Source organism: Petromyzon marinus, unplaced genomic scaffold (genome assembly GCF_048934315.1).
Source record: "Petromyzon marinus isolate PM22_M1 ecotype Great Lakes invasive population unplaced genomic scaffold, UKy_Petmar_22M1.pri1.0 PM_G_Scaffold_8, whole genome shotgun sequence".
Lineage (NCBI taxonomy): Eukaryota > Metazoa > Chordata > Hyperoartia > Petromyzontiformes > Petromyzontidae > Petromyzon > Petromyzon marinus.
The window spans coordinates 1,725,386-1,747,676 of NW_027423035.1; positions in this window are offsets into that span (position 1 = coordinate 1,725,386).

The following is a 22,291-nucleotide window of genomic DNA, read 5'->3' on the forward strand; positions in this document are numbered from 1 at the left end:
AAATAAGCCTATTTAATAAGCCTAAGTTGCTGAATAAACCAATTGAATAAGTCTAAGTTGCTGAAATAAGGCTATTTAATAAGCCTAAGTTGCTGAAATGAGCCTATTTAATAAGCCTAAGTTGCTGAAATAAGGCTATTCAATAAGTCTAAGTTGCTGAAATAAGCCTATTTAATAAGCCTAAGTTGCTAAAATAAGCCTATTTATTGAGCCTATTTAATAAGTCTATTTAATAAGCCTATTTAATAAGCCTATTTATTGATCCTATTTAATAAGTCTATTTAATAAGCCTATTTAATAAGCCTATTTAATAATTATTTAATGAGCCTATTTAATAAGTCTATTTAATAAGCCTATTTAATAGGCCTTTTTAATAAGTGTAAGTTGCTGAAATAAGCCTATTTAATAAGCCTATTTAATAGGCCTATTTAATAAGTTTAAGTTGCTGAAATAAGCCTATTTAATAAGCCTAAGTTTCTGAATGAGCCTATTTAATAAGCCTAAGTTGCTGAAATAAGCCTATTACATAAGCCTAAGTTGCTGAATAAGCCTATTTAATAATGCTGAGTTGCTGAATAAACCTATTTAATAAGTCTAAGTTGCTGAAATAAGCATATTAATAAGGCTATTTAATAAGCCTAAGTTGCGAAATAAGCCTATTTAATAAGGCTATTTAATGAGCTTAAGTTGCTGAAATAAGACTATTTAATAAGCCTAAGTTTCTGAACTAAGCCTATTTAAAAAGTATATTTAATAAGTCTAAGTTGCTGAAATAAACCTATTTAAAAATGCTACTTAATACGCCTAAGTTGCTGAAATAAACCTGTTTAATAAGGCTATTTAATAAGAATAAGTTGCTGAAATAAGCTTATTTAATAAGCCTAAGTTGCTGAAATAAGCCTATTTAATAAGGCTTTTTAATAAGTCTAAGTTGCTGAAATAAACTTATTTAATAAGCCTAAGTTGCTAAAATAAGCCTATTTAATGAGGCTATTTAATAAGTCTATTTAATAAGCCTATTTAATAAGCCTATTTAATAAGCCTATTTAATAAGCCTATTTAATAAGTATATTTAATAAGTATATTTAATAAGTATTTAATGAGCCTATTTAATATGCCTATTTATTGAGCCTATTTAATAAGCCTATTTATTGAGCCTATTTAATAAGCCTATTTATTGAGCCTATTTAATAAGCCTATTTAATACGTCTATTTAATGAGCCTATTTAATAAGCCTATTTATTGAGCCTATTTAATATGCCTATTTAATAAGCCTATTTATTGAGCATATTTAATAAGTCTATTTAATAAGCCTATTTAATAAGCCTATTTAATACGCCTATTTAATAAGTATTTAATGTGCCTATTTAATAAGTCTATTTAATAAGCCTATTTAATAGGCCTATTTAATAAGTCTAAGTTGCTGAAATAAGCCTATTTAATAAGCCTATTTAATAGGCCTATTTAATAAGTCTAAGTTGCTGAAATAAAACTATTTAATAAGCCTAAGTTTCTGAATGAGCCTATTTAATAAGCCTAAGTTGCTGAAATAAGCTTATTTAATAAGCCTAAGTTGCTGAATAAGCCTATTTAATAAGCCTAAGTTGCTGAATAAACCTATTTAATAAGTCTAAGTTGCTGAAATAAGCCTATTCAATAAGGCTATTTAATAGGCATAAGTTGCTGAATAAGCCTATTTAATAAGTCTAAGTTGCTGAAATAAGGCTATTTAATGAGCCTAAGTTGCTGAAATAAGGCTATTTAATAAGTTTAAGTTGCTGAAATAAGACTATTTAATAAGCCTTAGTTGCTGAAATAAGCCTATTTAATAAGGCTATTTAATGAGCTAAAGTTGCTGAAATAAGCCTATTTAATAAGCCTAAGTTTCTGAACTAAGCCTATTTAAAAAGGTATATTTAATAAGTCTAAGTTGCTGAAATAAACCTATTTAAAAATGCTATTTAATAAGCCTAAGTTGCTGAAATAAACCTGTTTAATAAGGCTATTTAATAAGCATAAGTTGCTGAAATAAGCTTATTTAATAAGCCTAAGTTGCTGAAATAAGCCTATTTAATAAGGCTATTTAATAAGTCTAAGTTGCTGAAATAAACCTATTTAATAAGCCTAAGTTGCTAAAATAAGTCTATTCAATGAGGCTATTTAATAAGTCTAAGTTGCTGAAATGAACCTATTTAATAAGCCTAAGTTGCTAAAATTAGCCTATTTAATGAGTCTATTTAATAAGCCTATTTAATAAGCCTATTTAATAAGCCTATTTAATAAGCCTATTTAATACGCCTATTTAATAAACATATTTAATATGTATTTAATGAGCCTATTTAATAAGTCTATTTAATAAGCTTTTAATAAGCCTATTTAATAAGTCTATTTAATAAGCCTATTTAATATGCCTATTTAATAAACATATTTAATATGTATTTAATGAGCCTATTTAATAAGTCTATTTAATAAGCCTTTTAATAAGTCTATTTAATAAATCTATTTAATAAGCCTATTTAATAAGTATTTAATGAGCCTATTTAATAAGCCTATTTATTGAGCCTATTTAATAAGCCTATTTATTGAGCCTATTTTATAAGCCTATTTATTGAGCCTATTTAATAAGCCTATTTATTGAGCCTATTTAATAAGCCTATTTAATAAGTCTATTTAATAAGCCTATTTAATAAGCCTATTTAATAAGCCTATTTATTGAGCCTATTTAATAAGCCTATTTAATAAGCCTATTTATTGAGCCTATTTAATAAGTCTATTTAATAAGCCTATTTAATAAGCCTATTTAATAAGTATTTAATGAGCCTATTTAATAAGTCTATTTAATAAGCCTATTTAATAAGGCTATTTAATGAGCCTAAGTTGCTGAAATAAGCCTATTTAATAAGCCTATTTAATAGGCCTATTTAATTAGTCTAAGTTGGTGAAATAAGCCTATTTAGTAAGCCTAAGTTTCTGAATGAGCCTATTTAATAAGCCTAAGTTGCTGAAATAAGCTTATTTAATAAGCCTAAGTTGCTGAATAAGCCTATTTAATAAGCCTAAGTTGCTGAATAAACCTATTTAAAAATGCTATTTAATAAGCCTAAGTTGCTGAAATAAACCTGTTTAATAAGGCTATTTAATAAGCATAAGTTGCTGAAATAAGCTTATTTAATGAGCCTAAGTTGCTGAAATAAGCCTATTTAATAAGGCTATTTAATAAGTCTAAGTTGCTGAAATAAACCTATTTAATAAGCCTAAGTTGCTAAAATAAGCCTATTCAATGAGGCTATTTAATAAGTCTAAGTTGCTGAAATAAACCTATTTAATAAGCCTAAGTTGCTAAAATTAGCCTATTTAATGAGTCTATTTAATAAGCCTATTTAATAAGCCTATTTAATAAGCCTATTTAATAAGCCTATTTAATACGCCTATTTAATAAACATATTTAATACGTATTTAATGAGCCTATTTAATGAGTCTATTTAATAAGCCTTTTAATAAGCCTATTTAATAAGTCTATTTAATAAGCGTATTTAATAAGTCTATTTAATAAGTCTATTTAATAAGCCTATTTAATAAGTATTTAATGAGCCGATTTAATATGCCTATTTATTGAGCCTATTTAATAAGCCTATTTATTGAGCCTATTTTATAAGCCTATTTATTGAGCCTATTTAATAAGCCTATTTATTGAGCCTATTTAATAAGCCTATTTAATAAGTCTATTTAATAAGCCTATTTAATAAGCCTATTTAATAAGCCTATTTATTGAGCCTATTTAATAAGCCTATTTATTGAGCCTATTTAATAAGCCTATTTAATAAGCCTATTTATTGAGCCTATTTAATAAGCCTATTTAATAAGCCTATTTATTGAGCCTATTTAATAAGTCTATTTAATAAGCCTATTTAATAAGCCTATTTAATAAGTATTTAATGAGCCTATTTAATAAGTCTATTTAATAAGCCTATTTAATAAGGCTATTTAATGAGCCAAAGTTGCTGAAATAAGCCTATTTAATAAGCCTATTTAATAGGCCTATTTAATAAGTCTAAGTTGCTGAAATAAGCCTATTTAATAAGCCTAAGTTTCTGAATGAGCCTATTTAATAAGCCTAAGTTTCTGAAATAAGCTTATTTAATAAGCCTAAGTTGCTGAATAAGCCTATTTAATAAGCCTAAGTTGCTGAATAAACCTATTTAATAAGTCTAAGTTGCTGAAATAAGCCTATTCAATAAGGCTATTTAATAAGCCTAAGTTGCTGAAATAAGCCTATTTAATAAGCCTATTTAATAAGCCTATTTAATAAGTATTTAATGAGGCTATTTAATAAGCCTATTTATTAAGCTAATTTAATAAGCCTATTTAATATGCCTATTTAATAAACATATTTAATAAGTATTTAATGAGCCTATTTAATAAGTCTAATTAATAAGCCTTTTTAATAGGCCTATTTAATAAGTCTATTTAATAAGCCTATTTAATAAGTCTATTTAATAAGTCTATTTAATAAGCCTATTTAATAAGTATTTAATGCACCTATTTAATAAGCCTATTTATTGAGCCTATTTAATAAGCCTATTTATTGAGCCTATTTAATAAGCCTATTTATTGAGCTTATTTAATAAGCCTATTTATTGAGCCTATTTAATAAGCCTATTTAATACGTCTATTTAATAAGCCTATTTAATAAGCCTATTTAATAAGCCTATTTATTGAGCCTATTTTATAAGCCTATTTAATAAGCCTATTTATTGAGCCTATTTAATAAGTCTATTTAATAAGCCTATTTAATAGGCCTATTTAATAAGTCTAAGTTGCTGAAATAAGCCTATTTAATAAGCCTATTTAATAGGCCTATTTAATAAGTCTAAGTTGCTTAAATAAGCCTATTTAATAAGTCTATTTAATAGGCCTATTTAATAAGCCTAAGTTTCTGAATGAGCCTATTTAATAAGCCTAAGTTGCTGAAATAAGCCTATTTAATAAGCCTAAGTTGCTGAATAAGCCTATTTAATAAGACTAAGTTGCTGAAATAAGGCTATTTAATCAGTCTAAGTTGCTGAAATAAGCCTATTTAATAAGCCTAAGTTGCTGATATAAACCTATTTAATGAGTCTAAGTTGCTGAAATAAGGCTATTTAATAAGTCTAAGTTGCTGAAATAAGCCTTTTTAATCAGCGTAAGTTGCTGAAATAAGCCTATTTAATAAGCCCAAGTTGCTGAAATAAGCCTACTTAATTAGGCTATTTAATAAGCCTAAGTTGCTGAAATAAGCCTATTTAATAAGCGTAAGTTGCTGAAATAAGGCTATTTAATAAGTCTAAGTTGCTGAAATAAGCCTATTTAATAAGCCTAAGTTGCTGAAATAAGCCCATTTAATAAGCCTATTTAATAAGCCTAAGTTGCTGAAATAAGCCTATTTAATAAGCCTTTTTAATAAGCCTATTTAATAGGCCTATTTAATAAGTCTAAGTTGCTGAAATAAGCCTATTTAATAAGCCTAAGTTGCTGAATGAGCCTATTTAATAAGCCTAAGTTGCTGAAATAAGCCTATTTAATAAGCCTAAGTTGCTGAATACGCCTATTTAATAAGCCTAAGTTGCTGAATAAACCTATTTAATAAGTCTAAGTTGCTGAAATAAGCCTATTTAATAAGGCTATTTAATAAGCCTAAGTTGCTGAAATAAGGCTATTTAATAAGCCTAAGTTGCTGAAATAAGGGTATTTAATAAGTTTAAGTTGCTGAAATAAGCCTATTTAATAAGCCTAAGTTGCGGAAATAAGCCTATTTAATAAGGCTATTTAATGAGCCTAAGTTGCTGAAATAAGCCTATTTAATAAGCCTACGTTTCTGAACTAAGCCGATTTAAAAAGGTATATTTAATAAGTCTAAGTTTCTGAAATAAACCTATTTAAAAATGCTATTTAATAAGCCTAAGTTGCTGAAATAAACCATTTTAATAAGGCTATTTAATAAGCATAAGTTGCTGAAATAAGCTTATTTAATAAGCCTAAGTTGCTGAAATAAACCTATTTAATAAGTCTAAGTTGCTGAAATAAACCTATTTAATAAGCCTAAGTTGCTAAAATAAGCCTATTCAATGAGGCTATTTAATAAGTCTATTTAATAAGCCTATTTAATAAGCCTATTTAATAAGCCTATTTAATAAGCCTATTTAATACGCCTATTTAATAAACATATTTAATAAGTATTTAATGAGCCTATTTAATAAGTCTATTTAATAAGCCTTTTTAATAAGCCTATTTAATAAGTCTATTTAATAAGCCTATTTAATAAGTTCATTTAATAAGTCTATTTAATAAGCCTATTTAATAAGTATATAATGAGCCTATTTAATAAGCCTATTTATTGAGCCTATTTAATGAGCCTATTTATTGAGCCTATTTAATAAGCCTATTTATTGAGCCTATTTAATAAGCCTATTTAATAAGCCTATTTATTGAGCCTATTTAATAAGACTATTTAATAAGCCTATTTATTGAGCCTATTTAATAAGTCTATTTAATAAGCCTATTTAATAAGACTAATTAATAAGTATTTAATGAGCCTATTTAATAAGTCTATTTAATAAGCCTATTTAATAGGCCTATTTAATAAGTCTAAGTTGCTGAAATAAGCCTATTTAATAAGCCTATTTAATAGGCCTATTCAATAAGTCTAAGTTGCTGAAATAAGCCTATTTAATAAGCCTAAGTTTCTGAATGAGCCTATTTAATAAGCCTAAGTTGCTGAAATAAGCCTATTTAATAAGCCTAAGTTGCTGAAATAAGGCTATTTAATAAGTCTAAGTTGCTGAAATAAGCCTATTTAATAAGCCTAAGTTGCTGAAATAAGTATATTTAATAAGCATAAGTTGCTGAAATAAACCTATTTAATGAGTCTAAGTTGCTGAAATAAGGCTATTTAATAAGGCTATTTAATAAGCCTAAGTTGCTGAAATAAGGCTATTTAATAAGCCTAAGTTGCTGAAATAAGGCTATTTAATAAGTTTAAGTTGCTGAAATAAGCCTATTTAATAAGCCTAAGTTGCGGAAATAAGCCTATTTAATAAGGCTATTTAATGAGCCTAAGTTGCTGATATAAGCCTATTTAATAAGCCTACGTTTCTGAACTAAGCCTATTTAAAAAGGTATATTTAATAAGTCTAAGTTTCTGAAATAAACCTATTTAAAAATGCTATTTAATAAGCCTAAGTTGCTGAAATAAACCATTTTAATAAGGCTATTTAATAAGCATAAGTTGCTGAAATAAGCTTATTTAATAAGCCTAAGTTGCTGAAATAAACCTATTTAATAAGTCTAAGTTGCTGAAATAAACCTATTTAATAAGCCTAAGTTGCTAAAATAAGCCTATTCAATGAGGCTATTTAATAAGTCTATTTAATAAGCCTATTTAATAAGCCTATTTAATAAGCCTATTTAATAAGCCTATTTAATACGCCTATTTAATAAACATATTTAATAAGTATTTAATGAGCCTATTTAATAAGTCTATTTAATAAGCCTTTTTAATAAGCCTATTTAATAAGTCTATTTAATAAGCCTATTTAATAAGTCTATTTAATAAGTCTATTTAATAAGCCTATTTAATAAGTATATAATGAGCCTATTTAATAAGCCTATTTATTGAGCCTATTTAATGAGCCTATTTATTGAGCCTATTTAATAAGCCTATTTATTGAGCCTATTTAATAAGCCTATTTAATAAGCCTATTTATTGAGCCTATTTAATAAGACTATTTAATAAGCCTATTTATTGAGCCTATTTAATAAGTCTATTTAATAAGCCTATTTAATAAGACTAATTAATAAGTATTTAATAAGCCTATTTAATAGGCCTATTTAATAAGTCTAAGTTGCTGAAATAAGCCTATTTAATAAGCCTATTTAATAGGCCTATTCAATAAGTCTAAGTTGCTGAAATAAGCCTATTTAATAAGCCTAAGTTTCTGAATGAGCCTATTTAATAAGCCTAAGTTGCTGAAATAAGCCTATTTAATAAGCCTAAGTTGCTGAAATAAGGCTATTTAATAAGTCTAAGTTGCTGAAATAAGCCTATTTAATAAGCCTAAGTTGCTGAAATAAGTATATTTAATAAGCATAAGTTGCTGAAATAAACCTATTTAATGAGTCTAAGTTGCTGAAATAAGGCTATTTAATAAGTCTAAGTTGCTGAAATAAGCCTTTTTAATCAGCGTAAGTTGCTGAAATAAGCCTATTTAATAAGCCCAAGTTGCTGAAATAAGCCTACTTAATTAGGCTATTTAATAAGCCTAAGTTGCTGAAATAAGCCTATTTAATAAGCGTAAGTTGCTGAAATAAGGCTATTTAATAAGTCTAAGTTGCTGAAATAAGCCTATTTAATAAGCCTAAGTTGCTGAAATAAGCCCATTTAATAAGCCTATTTAATAAGCCTAAGTTGCTGAAATAAGCCTATTTAATAAGCATTTTTAATAATCCTATTTAATAGGCCTATTTAATAAGTCTAAGTTGCTGAAATAAGCTTATTTAATAAGCCTATTTAATAGGCCTATTTAATAAGTCTAAGTTGCTGAAATAAGCCTATTTAATAAGCCTAAGTTGCTGAATGAGCCTATTTAATAAGCCTAAGTTGCTGAAATAAGCCTATTTAATAAGCCTAAGTTGCTGAATAAGCCTATTTAATAAGCCTAAATTGCTGAATAAACCTATTTAATAAGCCTAAGTTGCTGAAATAAGCCTATTTAATAAGCCTAAGTTGCTGATTAAGCCTATTTAATAAGCCTAAGTTGCTGAAATAAGCCTATTTAATAAGTTTAAGTTGCTGAAATAAGGCTATTTAATAAGCCTAAGTTGCTGAAATAAGCCTATTTAATAAGCCTAAGTTGCTGAAATAAGGCTATTTAATAAGTCTAAGTTGCTGAAATAAGCCTATTTAATAAGCCTAAGTTGCTGAAATAAGTATATTTAATAAGCATAAGTTGCTGAAATAAACCTATTTAATGAGTCTAAGTTGCTGAAATAAGGCTATTTAATAAGTTTAAGTTGCTGAAATAAGCCTTTTTAATCAGCGTAAGTTGCTGAAATAAGCCTATTTAATAAGCCCAAGTTGCTGAAATAAGCCTACTTAATTAGGCTATTTAATAAGCCTAAGTTGCTGAAATAAGCCTATTTAATAAGCGTAAGTTGCTGAAATAAGGCTATTTAATAAGTCTAAGTTGCTGAAATAAGCCTATTTAATAAGCCTAAGTTGCTGAAATAAGCCCATTTAATAAGCCTATTTAATAAGCCTAAGTTGCTGAAATAAGCCTATTTAATAAGCCTTTTTAATAATCCTATTTAATAGGCCTATTTAATAAGTCTAAGTTGCTGAAATAAGCCTATTTAATAAGCCTATTTAATAGGCCTATTTAATAAGTCTAAGTTGCTGAAATAAGCCTATTTAATAAGCCTAAGTTGCTGAATGAGCCTATTTAATAAGCCTAAGTTGCTGAAATAAGCCTATTTAATAAGCCTAAGTTGCTGAAATAAGCCTATTTAATAAGGCTATTTAATGAGCCTAAGTTGCTGAAATAAGCCTATTTAATAAGCCTAAGTTGCTGAAATAAGCCTATTTAATAAGCCTATTAAATAAGCCTAAGTTGCTGAAATAAGCCTATTAAATAAGCCTAAGTTGCTGAATAAGCCTATTTAATAAGCCTAAGTTGCTGAATGAGCCTATTTAATAAGCCTAAGTTGCTGAAATAAGCCTATTTAATAAGCCTAAGTTGCTGAATAAGCCTATTTAATAAGCCTAAATTGCTGAATAAACCTATTTAATAAGCCTAAGTTGCTGAAATAAGCCTATTTAATAAGCCTAAGTTGCTGAATAAGCCTATTTAATAAGCCTAAGTTGCTGAAATAAGCCTATTTAATAAGTCTAAGTTGCTGAAATAAGGCTATTTAATAAGCCTAAGTTGCTGAAATAAGCCTATTTAATAAGCCTAAGTTGCTGAAATAAGGCTATTTAATAAGTCTAAGTTGCTGAAATAAGCCTATTTAATAAGCCTAAGTTGCTGAAATAAGTATTTTTAATAAGCATAAGTTGCTGAAATAAGCCTATTTAATGAGTCTAAGTTGCTGAAGTAAGGCTATTTAATTAGACTAAGTTGCTGAAATAAGCCTTTTTAATCAGCATAAGTTGCTGAAATAAGCCTATTTAATAAGCTCAAGTTGCTGAAATAAGCCTACTTAATTAGGCTATTTAATAAGCCTAAGTTGCTGAAATAAGCCTATTTAATAAGCGTAAGTTGCTGAAATAAGGCTATTTAATAAGTCTAAGTTGCTGAAATAAGCCTATTTAATAAGCCTAAGTTGCTGAAATAAGCCCATTTAATAAGCCTATTTAATAAGCCTAAGTTGCTGAAATAAGCCTATTTAATAAGCCTATTTATTAAGCCTATTTAATAAGTATTTAATGAGCCTATTTAATAAGCCTATTTATTGAGCCTATTTAATAAGCCTATTTATTGAGCCTATTTAATAAGCCTATTTAATACGTCTATTTAATAAGCCTATTTAATAAGCCTATTTAATAAGCCTATTTATTGAGCCTATTTTATAAGCCTATTTAATAAGCCTATTTATTGAGCCTATTTAATAAGTCTATTTAATAAGCCTATTTAATAGGCCTATTTAATAAGTCTATTTAATAAGCCTATTTAATAAGCCTATTTAATAAGTTCATTTAATAAGTCTATTTAATAAGCCTATTTAATAAGTATATAGTGAGCCTATTTAATAAGCCTATTTATTGAGCCTATTTAATGAGCCTATTTATTGAGCCTATTTAATAAGCCTATTTATTGAGCCTATTTAATAAGCCTATTTAATAAGCCTATTTATTGAGCCTATTTAATAAGACTATTTAATAAGCCTATTTATTGAGCCTATTTAATAAGTCTATTTAATAAGCCTATTTAATAAGACTAATTAATAAGTATTTAATGAGCCTATTTAATAAGTCTATTTAATAAGCCTATTTAATAGGCCTATTTAATAAGTCTAAGTTGCTGAAATAAGCCTATTTAATAAGCCTATTTAATAGGCCTATTCAATAAGTCTAAGTTGCTGAAATAAGCCTATTTAATAAGCCTAAGTTTCTGAATGAGCCTATTTAATAAGCCTAAGTTGCTGAAATAAGGCTCTTTAATAAGTCTAAGTTGCTGAAATAAACCTATTTAATAAGCCTAAGTTGCTGAAATAAGGCTATTTAATAAGTCTAAGTTGCTGAAATAAACCTATTTAATAAGCCTAAGTTGCTAAAATAAACCTATTTAATGAGTCTAAGTTGCTGAAATAAGGCTATTTAATAAGGCTATTTAATAAGCCTAAGTTGCTGAAATAAGGCTATTTAATAAGCCTAAGTTGCTGAAATAAGGCTATTTAATAAGTTTAAGTTTCTGAATGAGCCTATTTAATAAGCCTAAGTTGCGGAAAGAAGCCTATTTAATAAGGCTATTTAATGAGCCTAAGTTGCTGATATAAGCCTATTTAATAAGCCTACGTTTCTGAACTAAGCCTATTTAAAAAGGTATATTTAATAAGTCTAAGTTTCTGAAATAAACCTATTTAAAAATGCTATTTAATAAGCCTAAGTTGCTGAAATAAACCATTTTAATAAGACTATTTAATAAGCATAAGTTGCTGAAATAAGCTTATTTAATAAGCCTAAGTTGCTGAAATAAACCTATTTAATAAGTCTAAGTTGCTGAAATAAACCTATTTAATAAGCCTAAGTTGCTAAAATAAGCCTATTCAATGAGGCTATTTAATAAGTCTATTTAATAAGCCTATTTAATAAGCCTATTTAATAAGCCTATTTAATAAGCCTATTTAATACGCCTATTTAATAAACATATTTAATAAGTATTTAATGAGCCTATTTAATAAGTCTATTTAATAAGCCTTTTTAATAAGCCTATTTAATAAGTCTATTTAATAAGCCTATTTAATAAGTCTATTTAATAAGTCTATTTAATAAGCCTATTTAATAAGTATATAATGAGCCTATTTAATAAGCCTATTTATTGAGCCTATTTAATGAGCCTATTTATTGAGCCTATTTAATAAGCCTATTTATTGAGCCTATTTAATAAGCCTATTTAATAAGCCTATTTATTGAGCCTATTTAATAAGACTATTTAATAAGCCTATTTATTGAGCCTATTTAATAAGTCTATTTAATAAGCCTATTTAATAAGACTAATTAATAAGTATTTAATAAGCCTATTTAATAGGCCTATTTAATAAGTCTAAGTTGCTGAAATAAGCCTATTTAATAAGCCTATTTAATAGGCCTATTCAATAAGTCTAAGTTGCTGAAATAAGCCTATTTAATAAGCCTAAGTTTCTGAAATAAGTATATTTAATAAGCATAAGTTGCTGAAATAAACCTATTTAATGAGTCTAAGTTGCTGAAATAAGGCTATTTAATAAGTCTAAGTTGCTGAAATAAGCCTTTTTAATCAGCGTAAGTTGCTGAAATAAGCCTATTTAATAAGCCCAAGTTGCTGAAATAAGCCTACTTAATTAGGCTATTTAATAAGCCTAAGTTGCTGAAATAAGCCTATTTAATAAGCGTAAGTTGCTGAAATAAGGCTATTTAATAAGTCTAAGTTGCTGAAATAAGCCTATTTAATAAGCCTAAGTTGCTGAAATAAGCCCATTTAATAAGCCTATTTAATAAGCCTAAGTTGCTGAAATAAGCCTATTTAATAAGCATTTTTAATAATCCTATTTAATAGGCCTATTTAATTTGTCTAAGTTGCTGAAATAAGCTTATTTAATAAGCCTATTTAATAGGCCTATTTAATAAGTCTAAGTTGCTGAAATAAGCCTATTTAATAAGCCTAAGTTGCTGAATGAGCCTATTTAATAAGCCTAAGTTGCTGAAATAAGCCTATTTAATAAGCCTAAGTTGCTGAATAAGCCTATTTAATAAGCCTAAATTGCTGAATAAACCTATTTAATAAGCCTAAGTTGCTGAAATAAGCCTATTTAATAAGCCTAAGTTGCTGAAATAAGCCTATTTAATAAGTTTAAGTTGCTGAAATAAGGCTATTTAATAAGCCTAAGTTGCTGAAATAAGCCTATTTAATAAGCCTAAGTTGCTGAAATAAGGCTATTTAATAAGTCTAAGTTGCTGAAATAAGCCTATTTAATAAGCCTAAGTTGCTGAAATAAGTATATTTAATAAGCATAAGTTGCTGAAATAAACCTATTTAATGAGTCTAAGTTGCTGAAATAAGGCTATTTAATAAGTTTAAGTTGCTGAAATAAGCCTTTTTAATCAGCGTAAGTTGCTGAAATAAGCCTATTTAATAAGCCCAAGTTGCTGAAATAAGCCTACTTAATTAGGCTATTTAATAAGCCTAAGTTGCTGAAATAAGCCTATTTAATAAGCGTAAGTTGCTGAAATAAGGCTATTTAATAAGTCTAAGTTGCTGAAATAAGCCTATTTAATAAGCCTAAGTTGCTGAAATAAGCCCATTTAATAAGCCTATTTAATAAGCCTAAGTTGCTGAAATAAGCCTATTTAATAAGCCTTTTTAATAATCCTATTTAATAGGCCTATTTAATAAGTCTAAGTTGCTGAAATAAGCCTATTTAATAAGCCTATTTAATAGGCCTATTTAATAAGTCTAAGTTGCTGAAATAAGCCTATTTAATAAGCCTAAGTTGCTGAATGAGCCTATTTAATAAGCCTAAGTTGCTGAAATAAGCCTATTTAATAAGCCTAAGTTGCTGAAATAAGCCTATTTAATAAGGCTATTTAATGAGCCTAAGTTGCTGAAATAAGCCTATTTAATAAGCCTAAGTTTCTGAACTAAGCCTATTTAAAAAGGTATATTTAATAAGTCTAAGTTGCTGAAATAAACCTATTTTAAAATGCTATTTAATAAGCCTAAGTTGCTGAAATAAACCTGTTTAATAAGGCTATTTAAAAGCATAAGTTGCTGAAATAAGCTTATTTAATAAGCCTAAGTTGCTGAAATAAGCCTATTTAATAAGCCTATTAAATAAGCCTAAGTTGCTGAAATAAGCCTATTAAATAAGCCTAAGTTGCTGAATAAGCCTATTTAATAAGCCTAAGTTGCTGAATGAGCCTATTTAATAAGCCTAAGTTGCTGAAATAAGCCTATTTAATAAGCCTAAGTTGCTGAATAAGCCTATTTAATAAGCCTAAATTGCTGAATAAACCTATTTAATAAGCCTAAGTTGCTGAAATAAGCCTATTTAATAAGCCTAAGTTGCTGAATAAGCCTATTTAATAAGCCTAAGTTGCTGAAATAAGCCTATTTAATAAGTTTAAGTTGCTGAAATAAGGCTATTTAATAAGCCTAAGTTGCTGAAATAAGCCTATTTAATAAGCCTAAGTTGCTGAAATAAGGCTATTTAATAAGTCTAAGTTGCTGAAATAAGCCTATTTAATAAGCCTAAGTTGCTGAAATAAGTATATTTAATAAGCATAAGTTGCTGAAATAAACCTATTTAATGAGTCTAAGTTGCTGAAATAAGGCTATTTAATAAGTTTAAGTTGCTGAAATAAGCCTTTTTAATCAGCGTAAGTTGCTGAAATAAGCCTATTTAATAAGCCCAAGTTGCTGAAATAAGCCTACTTAATTAGGCTATTTAATAAGAATAAGTTTCTGAAATAAGCCTATTTAATAAGCGTAAGTTGCTGAAATAAGGCTATTTAATAAGTCTAAGTTGCTGAAATAAGCCTATTTAATAAGCCTAAGTTGCTGAAATAAGCCCATTTAATAAGCCTATTTAATAAGCCTAAGTTGCTGAAATAAGCCTATTTAATAAGCCTTTTTAATACTCCTATTTAATAGGCCTATTTAATAAATCTAAGTTGCTGAAATAAGCCTATTTAATAAGCCTATTTAATAGGCCTATTTAATAAGTCTAAGTTGCTGAAATAAGCCTATTTAATAAGCCTAAGTTGCTGAATGAGCCTATTTAATAAGCCTAAGTTGCTGAAATAAGCCTATTTAATAAGCCTAAGTTGCTGAAATAAGCCTATTTAATAAGGCTATTTAATGAGCCTAAGTTGCTGAAATAAGCCTATTTAATAAGCCTAAGTTTCTGAACTAAGCCTATTTAAAAAGGTATATTTAATAAGTCTAAGTTGCTGAAATAAACCTATTTAAAAATGCTATTTAATAAGCCTAAGTTGCTGAAATAAACCTGTTTAATAAGGCTATTTAAAAGCATAAGTTGCTGAAATAAGCTTATTTAATAAGCCTAAGTTGCTGAAATAAGCCTATTTAATAAGCCTATTAAATAAGCCTAAGTTGCTGAAATGAGCCTATTAAATAAGCCTAAGTTGCTGAATAAGCCTATTTAATAAGCCTAAGTTGCTGAATAAACCTATTAAATAAGTCTAAGTTGCTGAAATAAACCTATTTAAAAATGCTACTTAATAAGCCTAAGTTGCTGAAATAAACCTGTTTAATAAGGCTATTTAATAAGAATAAGTTGCTGAAATAAGCTTATTTAATAAGCCTAAGTTGCTGAAATAAGCCTATTTAATAAGGCTTTTTAATAAGACTAAGTTGCTGAAATAAACTTATTTAATAAGCCTAAGTTGCTAAAATAAGCCTATTTAATGAGGCTATTTAATAAGTCTATTTAATAAGCCTATTTAATAAGCCTATTTAATGAGGCTATTTAATAAGCCTATTTAATAAGTCTATTTAATAAGTATTTAATGAGCCTATTTAATATGCCTATTTATTGAGCCTATTTAAAAAGCCTATTTAAAATGCCTATTTATTGAGCCTATTTAATAAGCCTATTTATTAAGCCTATTTAATAAGCCTATTTAATAAGTCTATTTAATAAGCCTATTTAATAAGCCTATTTAATAAGCCTATTTATTGAGCCTATTTAATAAGTCTATTTAATAAGCCTATTTAATAAGCCTATTTAATAAGCCTATTTAATAAGTATTTAATGTGCCTATTTAATAAGTCTATTTAATAAGCCTATTTAATAAGCCTATTTAATAAGTCTAAGTTGCTGAAATAAACCTATTTAATAAGCCTATTTAACAGGCCTATTTAATAAGTCTAAGTTGCTGAAATAAGCCTATGTAATAAGCCTAAGTTGCTGAATAAGCCTATTTAATAAGCCTAAGTTGCTGAAATAAGCCTATTTAATAAGTCTAAGTTGCTGAAATAAGGCTATTTAATAAGCCTAAGTTGCTGAAATAAGCCTATTTAATAAGCCTAAGTTGCTGAAATAAGGCTATTTAATAAGTCTAAGTTGCTGAAATAAGCCTATTTAATAAGCCTAAGTTTCTGAAATAAGTATTTTTAATAAGCATAAGTTGCTGAAATAAGCCTATTTAATGAGTCTAAGTTGCTGAAGTAAGGCTATTTAATTAGACTAAGTTGCTGAAATAAGCCTTTTTAATCAGCATAAGTTGCTGAAATAAGCCTATTTAATAAGCTCAAGTTGCTGAAATAAGCCTACTTAATTAGGCTATTTAATAAGCCTAAGTTGCTGAAATAAGCCTATTTAATAAGCCTAAGTTGCTGAAATAAGCCCATTTAATAAGCCTATTTAATAAGCCTAAGTTGCTGAAATAAGCCTATTTAATAAGCCTATTTATTAAGCCTATTTAATAAGTATTTAATGAGCCTATTTAATAAGCCTATTTATTGAGCCTATTTAATAAGCCTATTTATTGAGCCTATTTAATAAGCCTATTTAATACGTCTATTTAATAAGCCTATTTAATAAGCCTATTTAATAAGCCTATTTATTGAGCCTATTTTATAAGCCTATTTAATAAGCCTATTTATTGAGCCTATTTAATAAGTCTATTTAATAAGCCTATTTAATAGGCCTATTTAATAAGTCTAAGTTGCTGAAATAAGCCTATTTAATAAGCCTATTTAATAGGCCTATTTAATAAGTCTAAGTTGCTGAAATAAGCCTATTTAATAAGTCTATTTAATAGGCTTATTTAATAAGTCTAAGTTGCTGAAATACGCCTATTTAATAAGCCTAAGTTTCTGAATGAGCCTATTTAATAAGCCTAAGTTGCTGAAATAAGCCTATTTAATAAGCCTAAGTTGCTGAATAAGCCTATTTAATAAGCCTAAGTAGCTGAAATAAGCCTATTTAATAAGTTTAAGTTGCTGAAATAAGGCGATTTAATAAGCCTAAGTTGCTGAAATAAGCCCATTTAATAAGCGTAAGTTGCTGAAATAAGGCTATTTAATAAGTCTAAGTTGCTGAAATAAGCCTATTTAATAAGCCTAAGTTGCTGAAATAAGCCCATTTAATAAGCCTATTTAATAAGCCTAAGTTGCTGAAATAAGCCTATTTAATAAGCCTTTTTAATAATCCTATTTAATAGGCCTATTTAATAAGTCTAAGTTGCTGAAATAAGCCTATTTAATAAGCCTATTTAATAGGCCTATTTAATAAGTCTAAGTTGCTGAAATAAGCCTATTTAATAAGCCTAAGTTGCTGAATGAGCCTATTTAATAAGCCTAAGTTGCTGAAATAAGCCTATTTAATAAGCCTAAGTTGCTGAAATAAGCCTATTTAATAAGGCTATTTAATGAGCCTAAGTTGCTGAAATAAGCCTATTTAATAAGCCTAAGTTTCTGAACTAAGCCTATTTAAAAAGGTATATTTAATAAGTCTAAGTTGCTGAAATAAACCTATTTTAAAATGCTATTTAATAAGCCTAAGTTGCTGAAATAAACCTGTTTAATAAGGCTATTTAAAAGCATAAGTTGCTGAAATAAGCTTATTTAATAAGCCTAAGTTGCTGAAATAAGCCTATTTAATAAGCCTATTAAATAAGCCTAAGTTGCTGAAATAAGCCTATTAAATAAGCCTAAGTTGCTGAATAAGCCTATTTAATAAGCCTAAGTTGCTGAATGAGCCTATTTAATAAGCCTAAGTTGCTGAAATAAGCCTATTTAATAAGCCTAAGTTGCTGAATAAGCCTATTTAATAAGCCTAAATTGCTGAATAAACCTATTTAATAAGCCTAAGTTGCTGAAATAAGCCTATTTAATAAGCCTAAGTTGCTGAATAAGCCTATTTAATAAGCCTAAGTTGCTGAAATAAGCCTATTTAATAAGTTTAAGTTGCTGAAATAAGGCTATTTAATAAGCCTAAGTTGCTGAAATAAGCCTATTTAATAAGCCTAAGTTGCTGAAATAAGGCTATTTAATAAGTCTAAGTTGCTGAAATAAGCCTATTTAATAAGCCTAAGTTGCTGAAATAAGTATATTTAATAAGCATAAGTTGCTGAAATAAACCTATTTAATGAGTCTAAGTTGCTGAAATAAGGCTATTTAATAAGTTTAAGTTGCTGAAATAAGCCTTTTTAATCAGCGTAAGTTGCTGAAATAAGCCTATTTAATAAGCCCAAGTTGCTGAAATAAGCCTACTTAATTAGGCTATTTAATAAGAATAAGTTTCTGAAATAAGCCTATTTAATAAGCGTAAGTTGCTGAAATAAGGCTATTTAATAAGTCTAAGTTGCTGAAATAAGCCTATTTAATAAGCCTAAGTTGCTGAAATAAGCCCATTTAATAAGCCTATTTAATAAGCCTAAGTTGCTGAAATAAGCCTATTTAATAAGCCTTTTTAATACTCCTATTTAATAGGCCTATTTAATAAATCTAAGTTGCTGAAATAAGCCTATTTAATAAGCCTATTTAATAGGCCTATTTAATAAGTCTAAGTTGCTGAAATAAGCCTATTTAATAAGCCTAAGTTGCTGAATGAGCCTATTTAATAAGCCTAAGTTGCTGAAATAAGCCTATTTAATAAGCCTAAGTTGCTGAAATAAGCCTATTTAATAAGGCTATTTAATGAGCCTAAGTTGCTGAAATAAGCCTATTTAATAAGCCTAAGTTTCTGAACTAAGCCTATTTAAAAAGGTATATTTAATAAGTCTAAGTTGCTGAAATAAACCTATTTAAAAATGCTATTTAATAAGCCTAAGTTGCTGAAATAAACCTGTTTAATAAGGCTATTTAAAAGCATAAGTTGCTGAAATAAGCTTATTTAATAAGCCTAAGTTGCTGAAATAAGCCTATTTAATAAGCCTATTAAATAAGCCTAAGTTGCTGAAATGAGCCTATTAAATAAGCCTAAGTTGCTGAATAAGCCTATTTAATAAGCCTAAGTTGCTGAATAAACCTATTAAATAAGTCTAAGTTGCTGAAATAAACCTATTTAAAAATGCTACTTAATAAGCCTAAGTTGCTGAAATAAACCTGTTTAATAAGGCTATTTAATAAGAATAAGTTGCTGAAATAAGCTTATTTAATAAGCCTAAGTTGCTGAAATAAGCCTATTTAATAAGGCTTTTTAATAAGACTAAGTTGCTGAAATAAACTTATTTAATAAGCCTAAGTTGCTAAAATAAGCCTATTTAATGAGGCTATTTAATAAGTCTATTTAATAAGCCTATTTAATAAGCCTATTTAATGAGGCTATTTAATAAGCCTATTTAATAAGTCTATTTAATAAGTATTTAATGAGCCTATTTAATATGCCTATTTATTGAGCCTATTTAAAAAGCCTATTTAAAATGCCTATTTATTGAGCCTATTTAATAAGCCTATTTATTAAGCCTATTTAATAAGCCTATTTAATAAGTCTATTTAATAAGCCTATTTAATAAGCCTATTTAATAAGCCTATTTATTGAGCCTATTTAATAAGTCTATTTAATAAGCCTATTTAATAAGCCTATTTAATAAGCCTATTTAATAAGTATTTAATGTGCCTATTTAATAAGTCTATTTAATAAGCCTATTTAATAAGCCTATTTAATAAGTCTAAGTTGCTGAAATAAACCTATTTAATAAGCCTATTTAACAGGCCTATTTAATAAGTCTAAGTTGCTGAAATAAGCCTATGTAATAAGCCTAAGTTGCTGAATAAGCCTATTTAATAAGCCTAAGTTGCTGAAATAAGCCTATTTAATAAGTCTAAGTTGCTGAAATAAGGCTATTTAATAAGCCTAAGTTGCTGAAATAAGCCTATTTAATAAGCCTAAGTTGCTGAAATAAGGCTATTTAATAAGTCTAAGTTGCTGAAATAAGCCTATTTAATAAGCCTAAGTTTCTGAAATAAGTATTTTTAATAAGCATAAGTTGCTGAAATAAGCCTATTTAATGAGTCTAAGTTGCTGAAGTAAGGCTATTTAATTAGACTAAGTTGCTGAAATAAGCCTTTTTAATCAGCATAAGTTGCTGAAATAAGCCTATTTAATAAGCTCAAGTTGCTGAAATAAGCCTACTTAATTAGGCTATTTAATAAGCCTAAGTTGCTGAAATAAGCCTATTTAATAAGCGTAAGTTGCTGAAATAAGGCTATTTAATAAGTCTAAGTTGCTGAAATAAGCCTATTTAATAAGCCTAAGTTGCTGAAATAAGCCCATTTAATAAGCCTATTTAATAAGCCTAAGTTGCTGAAATAAGCCTATTTAATAAGCCTATTTATTAAGCCTATTTAATAAGTATTTAATGAGCCTATTTAATAAGCCTATTTATTGAGCCTATTTAATAAGCCTATTTATTGAGCCTATTTAATAAGCCTATTTAATACGTCTATTTAATAAGCCTATTTAATAAGCCTATTTAATAAGCCTATTTATTGAGCCTATTTTATAAGCCTATTTAATAAGCCTATTTATTGAGCCTATTTAATAAGTCTATTTAATAAGCCTATTTAATAGGCCTATTTAATAAGTCTAAGTTGCTGAAATAAGCCTATTTAATAAGCCTATTTAATAGGCCTATTTAATAAGTCTAAGTTGCTGAAATAAGCCTATTTAATAAGTCTATTTAATAGGCTTATTTAATAAGTCTAAGTTGCTGAAATACGCCTATTTAATAAGCCTAAGTTTCTGAATGAGCCTATTTAATAAGCCTAAGTTGCTGAAATAAGCCTATTTAATAAGCCTAAGTTGCTGAATAAGCCTATTTAATAAGCCTAAGTAGCTGAAATAAGCCTATTTAATAAGTTTAAGTTGCTGAAATAAGGCGATTTAATAAGCCTAAGTTGCTGAAATAAGCCTATTTAATAAGACTAAGTTGCTGAAATAAGGCTATTTAATCAGTCTAAGTTGCTGAAATAAGCCTATTTAATAAGCCTAAGTTGCTGAAATAAGTATATTTAATAAGCATAAGTTGCTGAAATAAACCTATTTAATGAGTCTAAGTTGCTGAAATAAGCCTATTTAATAAGCCCAAGTTGCTGAAATAAGCCTACTTAATTAGGCTATTTAATAAGCCTAAGTTGCTGAAATAAGCCTATTTAATAAGCGTAAGTTGCTGAAATAAGGCTATTTAATAAGTCTAAGTTGCTGAAATAAGCCTATTTAATAATCCTAAGTTGCTGAAATAAGCCCATTTAATAAGCCTATTTAATAAGCCTAAGTTGCTGAAATAAGCCTATTTAATAAGCCTTTTTAATAAGCCCATTTAATAGGCCTATTTAATAAGTCTAAGTTGCTGAAATAAGCCTATTTAATAAGCCTAAGTTGCTGAATGAGGCTATTTAATAAGCCTAAGTTGCTGAAATAAGCCTATTTAATAAGCCTAAGTTGCTGAATAAGCCTATTTAATAAGCCTAAGTTGCTGAATAAACCTATTTAATAAGTCTAAGTTGCTGAAATAAGCCTATTTAATAAGGCTATTTAATAAGCCTAAGTTGCTGAAATAAGGCTATTTAATAAGCCTAAGTTGCTGAAATAAAGCTATTTAATAAGTTTAAGTTGCTGAAATAAGCCTATTTAATAAGCCTAAGTTGCTGAAATAAGCCTATTTAATAAGGCTATTTAATGAGTCTAAGTTGCTGAAATAAGCCTATTTAATAAGCCTAAGTTGCTGAAATAAGCCCATTTAATAAGCCTATTTAATAAGCCTAAGTTGCTGAAATAAGCCTATTTAATAAGCATTTTTAATAATCCTATTTAATAGGCCTATTTAATAAGTCTAAGTTGCTGAAATAAGCTTATTTAATAACCCTATTTAATAGGCCTATTTAATAAGTCTAAGTTGCTGAAATAAGCCTTTTTAATAAGCCTAAGTTGCTGAATGAGCCTATTTAATAAGCCTAAGTTGCTGAAATAAGCCTATTTAATAAGCCTAAGTTGCTGAATAAGCCTATTTAATAAGCCTAAATTGCTGAATAAACCTATTTAATAAGCCTAAGTTGCTGAAATAAGCCTATTTAATAAGCCTAAGTTGCTG